A 6,064-nucleotide genomic window follows, 5' to 3' on the forward strand; every position below is an offset into this window, starting at 1 on the left:
TATATTAATTTTACCTATGTTTTATACCTGTTTTTTCTATTTCATTCTGTCTGTTTGTTTATTTTTAGGTGTGTGTGTGTGTGTGTGTGTGTGCACGTGCGCGCGCGTGTGTGTTAAGATGAGAACATAAGCACAGGGACTACAGAGGCCTTGGCTATAAAGTTTAAAGGTGATTTAACCTTTAAAGTGTGGGTGCTTGGTAAAAACTCAAATCCCTTTCAAAAGTTTTACATATTCTTAACTCATCAGCCATGATTCCAACCCTTTTATTTCACTTACTTTTAAGTCTGTAATATTTTTATTATTTCAAGACATGATTATTGTCATCTATATGGGTCTTGATGTGGGTTTCATAACTGAGAATTGAGAACATTTTTAACATATCTATTTCTTATGCTCTGCTGAATTTTCATATCACTGCTTCAAACAACTATTAGACATATGACATTTCTTGTGTTCATTCAGATATTATTTATTGGTAATAAACAATGGAATTGATTATAAAATTCTTTCCTTTTTATTTTCCTTTATTCTGTTTTGTTTTCAAGGTCTGTTCATATACCTTCATCTGTGCATGTAGGCAATGGCTCCATCACTGAGTGACATCTTTTCCTTTCATAGTGTCTTCAGCAAGCTCTTTCAATGAGCTGTGGGGTTACCTAAAACTGGTGATCTGCTTCTCCTGCACATGTAGGAACGCAAATGTGTGTGTTACACCATGAATTGGCTTCATGTTGTTGTTATAAATTGTTTTTATTTTCTAGTTATTGTTTTGGTTTCTATTCTGTAATATCCTATTTGTTTTCTTTTGTTTCTTCTAGCATTTTTTCTGCAAATACTATGCCAAATAATAAGAGTTTTAAACATCACTAAACAAACAAATGTAGCAGTCACATTGGAGCTCCATTAAGGGGTGCTACATCCTTCCATTTAAAAGAACCCAACCTGCCTCTGGGGGGAAATGTGCCATTATCTATTCCCTCCAAAGTTAATACAGTAAAGTGAACCCATCATTTGGCTAAGGGACCACCTTAGCCAAATGCTTCTTTTCCCCTCCAGAAGTTTGCCAAAGCCCAGTATGTTTCCCTAGACACATCGGCTTTCTAGTTTTCTAAGTTACTCTGGCTCTTTCTGCCGTGCCACTGACTGCAAAGGGCGAGTATTCCTCTCTCTCTTTGCTCCATCTTCCTCCAGGGGGTAATTGCCAAGCCACGTGGCTTGAGACTTCCGGTGCTACTCCCCCTTTTGGACACTAACAAAATTGCCTTTAAGCTTTCTCCTGAGTCTGCACTTACATTATTTCATTACCTAGATTAAGAACATTAAGAAGACAACTCAGTGTCTTCATTAGTTTGTGACTCTCTAGATAGGATTCTCCCAATTTTTCAGTAACAAAAACATATTATAAATACACCAAGGTTCATGAACATAATATAAAAATATAAAATCCCCCGTGGAAGGATTAGTAGAGGTGGGATAGAAAGGTAGGGAGAATGGGAAGAGAGCAGGTTCTATAACCCTGGACTGTGTTGGAAGTTACTTTGCAACTGAGTTAACAATTTGACCAAACCTGCCCCTAGAAGCATTGCAGGTGTGACTGATGTGTGTCTTCTGAGGCAAAAGGTAGCAGAAAGAAGCTTTGTCTAAGCTTAGTGTTCTGACCTATGACTATCTGAATGTTTAGTCGCTTAACATTCCCTGAAAAAAAAAAAAAAAAAAAAAAAACAAGACTGAGGTGACCACGAGCCTGGTACCCCACAGGCCCTGATGGTTTCCAGGGCCGGGAGCAGACCAGACATGAGACGAACCCTGTCTGAGATTGAGAGTGCCTGTTAGGTAGGGCAAGGAGCAAACCCAACATGACCACCAGACTGGTACCGTGGGGTAGGGACAAAGATCTAACATGAGACAACCACCAGTCAGGCATCATGCAGGCTTGGGGGTGTGGGCATACCATTCCTGAGGTGACCCCTGCCTGGAGCCTTAATGCACCAGTGGGACGTAGCACTCCTAACACCACTCCTGAGACAACACCAGGCACTCAGAGACCACAGGCACCACTAAGAGGATCAAGCAAGCGGTAGAGAAATGGAAGTGAGAGAAACAGAAGGATGTGGGCACAGTGAAGACAGGCAGAACTGGAGACTGGAGAATAGTGAGGCACAGCCTGGTGTGAGTAGTTGGTGATGCCAGAAGATCTTGGTGGGGTCTGGCCTATGCTGACACTGGGGGCTATCTGCATCCATGGCGCTGCAATTGCAGGGTTCTGATATCACCAAAGGCAGGATAGATGCCCCTATCTGATGGCTGTGTAAAAATAGCCCCACCCCTCAGCTGGGAATCTTGGGAGAGCTAGCCCTGGGGCATGAGAACAAGAGGGCTGTCCCTGACTAGCCACAGTGCAGAGAGCGGGCCCCACACATTGCATGAGTTGCTGGTGATCTGCCACTCCTCTCCTGCATGGTGGCAGACAAGGGATAGATACCCTTCTCTCTCCTATACCCCCTGCAGCAGGTGAGAGAACAGACCCTGAAGTCATGGGAGAAAGGGAGCTGGGCCTGCCTGTCACGAGCTGCAGCACTTGGGAGAGTGGGCCCTGTACCCTGCATGTTCTGCATAGTAGAGCTGACTCTGGTGACAGGGACACTGGTGAGCAGGTCCCAAGAAGAAGCTGGCCCAGCCACCTGTCTATCGTATGGTGTCATGAGCAAGGTGACCTTTTGTCACCTACAGTAGGCAGAAGAGTTGGCCACAGGGTCATTAGAAAGGGAGAGTTCTCTCTGTCCCTCACCTGCTGCAACACTTGGAAGAACAGGCCCTGCACCGATCTTAGACAGCACAATAGAGCTGGTCTTGGATGTGGGAGTTGCAGGTAAACTGGCTCCTGGAAAGAGTGTGGGAGGGCCTGCCTTGCCTCTTTTCTGCAATGGGGTGGCATCAGCAAGGAAGAGAGCCTCTTCCATCTTTGTTGTCCAAAGCACCAGTAGTGGGTAGGAGAGTTGGCCCTGAGGAGGTCATGAGAGCAGGAGAGCTGTTCCTGCCCTTCCCTGCAGCAGCACTTGGGATATCAGGCCCTATACTTCAGCTGTTTGGCATAGCAGAGCTGGCCCTGGGTGTGGGGTTTGCAGGTGATCATGCACCAGAGTGAGATTGTAGGAGAGCTGGTCCTACATTGTTGTCTGCAGCCAGGCAGTGGATCTGATGAAGGAGAGACCCTCCTCCCTTCCCTTGTTTGTCACCATCTATGGCAGGCAGGAGAGCTGACACTGTGGAATAGGAGAACTGGCCATGTCCCTCACTAGCTGTAACACTAGGGATAGCAGGACCAGTTTCCTCACCTGGGCAGCAGGGTAGAACTGGCCCTGGTAGCAGGGGTTGCTGGGGAGGCTGCCCTTAGGGGATAAGAGCCAGAGAGCTGGTAGGCTCTCTATTCAACAGAGAGCTGAATAGTTCAGATACCTCTTAGGACTAGATTCAGGGTGCTGAATTGTCCTCACTCCAACATCTACCTCATCAATGAATTGCTGAAGTGCATGAAGGGACCAATCCTACTGCTCCAAAACTACAGGATCTCCATGACACAGGGCAACAACAGGATATCTGAGAGGAGTCTTGGTAGGTTCTGACATACATAGAGTAGCAGAAGCCAAGGCCAAGCCCAACAAGTGATCGCAATGAACATTGCAATCAAAGAAGTGTCAAGGAAAGGGTATACTGTGATGCACTACAGCTTCCACAAAGATTTTATATTCTCTGTTGGCAGAGGTTGCCGTGTGGAGAGCAGGTACAAGTGGAAGAGGAGATGAGTGAGACCGGGGTGCATGATGTGAAAAGTTTAAAAAAAAAAGTAAAAAGTTCTCAAAAAAGAACTTGACTAAACACAACAAAATTTGTTATGAGGATTACCTACACAGAAACAATATTCTTCTCTATAAAGTTATTAAAACTACACTAGGAAGCATGCTCTATCCATAACATAGCTTTATTCATTTACCAACTACAAACCTACAATTTTCCAGGTATCCTTCATACAAAACTATAGATGTTGTTTGTGTAAAATCTTGTCTTAACTTTCTTGAGCAACCTTGGTAACCTCGGTTTCACCTGAGCCGATAACCTTGCAGGGTGCATGTCAGGCACCACAGTCTGTAATCTCATTTATCAAATCAGAAAAAGAAACAAACTAGCAAAAAGATATAGTCAAAACCACAGACTGAACATTTCCTTGAAAACTAAAACACATTGTGACATTATGGTTCTTAAATAATGTCTTAAAATATAGTGGAGATATATTGGAGATACACACATATTTACATATGTGTAGGTATTCCTGTGTGTTTGTGTGTGTGTGTTCCTATGGCTATTATAATAGAATCCATTTTGGGCTTAAACGAAATTTATTCTCCCAAATTTCTCTGTGTCAAAACCAAAGTTTGAAATGGGCATCTTTTCTGTGTTCCCATAGACTGTAGAGGAAAAATAAATCCCTCGTCCCTTCTGCTGGCACTGATATCTTTCAGCCATATGGCTCCTTTCTCTGGTAGTAGTCATTGCTTGCTCCAAGTCAAGCTTCATGCTCTGTGGTCACATTGCGACTTTACTCTAATAATCTAAGATAATCACCCATGAATTTAGCTCAGCATCTTCTGCTTTAGCAATGAAGCACTTCAATGTTCAGAGATTAGAGTTCATTCTAGAGGTCACAGCTCAGTCTACATATATGCAGGTACTGTGTATGTTGGCACACTTCCGGCAAGCACACAAAAAGAAGCTATTGTTGTATGCTAAAATCAAAATCTAATTCTAAGTTTTATGGAATTGAGAGGGATGTATTCCACTAGTACTGTTATAAATTCAATCAGGTATTTTGTTACTTGGGAAAGCAATTGAAAGATTTTCTCAGCAACAAAAGAATGGTTATGTTTTATGAAGCAAACACATTTTTTGTAATTTCTAGTGAACTGTTGATGCACTACAGTTAGTGACTTAACTGCAAAGTTGCTTTACCTAGGGATGGCAATAATCCCTACAGTCTTAAGAGGGCCATAAGCTTCTAGTGGAGTCTCAGTGCTGGGTTGCCTGCTTTGCATAGTCCACATCTCGTCTAAGTCCTCATAGTCCCTGCATAAATTTCCTTTGTGTTTAGGCTATATTTTCTAACAGTCAGCCGAATTTTCTAATTAATTTCACTAGTTAAACCAGACCTCTAATCTTATAACTTCCTAGACTTGACCCTCCCTTAAGCAAGAGTATTCTTGGATTCTTTCTTGGGTGTTTAGTTGACACCTGATACTTAAGAAGATCTGAACTGGATTCTCATTTCTCTACAGAGCTGCTGAGCCAACAGACTTTACTTTCTCCAGTTATAACTCCATTCAACCAGTTGCCTTAGGTGAAGCTCTGCCTTCAGATTCTACCACCTGTCTCTTGCCAACTCCTGTTTTCAATTGCTTAGCGATAATGTAGCACCTCTGGCTCCTCTAAAGGCTGCTACAGGTCAAAGCTACCATCTTCTCTCTTGCTCAGCCAAAAGTTTCTCAACTCCCACATTAGCCTTGCTATAGTCTACTCCTCCAGGAGACAGGATAATCCTTCTAAAATCCATTCTTACCTATGTGCTCAAAACTTGGCAGTAGCTCCCAATCTCCACTACTCAGCCCTGACCTCATCCTTTACCCTTATGTTTTGTTTCTCCCAGGAGGGCTCACTTGGTATTTCCCCCAAGCTTAGATGACATAATAACTTAATCTCCCAAGTGCGGTTAACATGTCATTTGCTAATATATCAGACGGAACTTGTCTCACTGCAAATCTCTACGTAAGGTTTGCCAAAACTCTATTTATTCGTGGTTTAATTGCATAGTTGCCTGTTTTATCGTTGTATATCTCACAGTCACTAAAATATGGGCATCAAGAAAGCAAAAGCTTTTATGTGGGATTAAGAAAGCAAAAGCTTTTATGTTGTGATCACTGCTGTTTTGAAGTGCCTAAATTGTAAATGGAAAATAAGAGCAGCTAAATAAAAGATGAAAATGGGTTTGGCCTATTATATGTAGTATTTGGAA

At 42.8% G+C, this 6,064-nt stretch overlaps 1 non-coding gene across 1 annotated transcript; it reads left to right on the forward strand.

Moving 5' to 3' along the window:
• Positions 1-1,569: 1,569 nt before the first annotated feature.
• On the forward strand, positions 1,570-1,696 carry LOC132652646 (small nucleolar RNA SNORA17). The gene has a single exon (XR_009590232.1). It is a non-coding gene; the product is annotated as a small nucleolar RNA SNORA17 (small nucleolar RNA).
• The last annotated feature ends 4,368 nt before the right edge of the window (positions 1,697-6,064 follow it).

Source organism: Meriones unguiculatus, chromosome 2 (genome assembly GCF_030254825.1).
Source record: "Meriones unguiculatus strain TT.TT164.6M chromosome 2, Bangor_MerUng_6.1, whole genome shotgun sequence".
In the NCBI taxonomy this organism is placed as follows: domain Eukaryota; kingdom Metazoa; phylum Chordata; class Mammalia; order Rodentia; family Muridae; genus Meriones; species Meriones unguiculatus.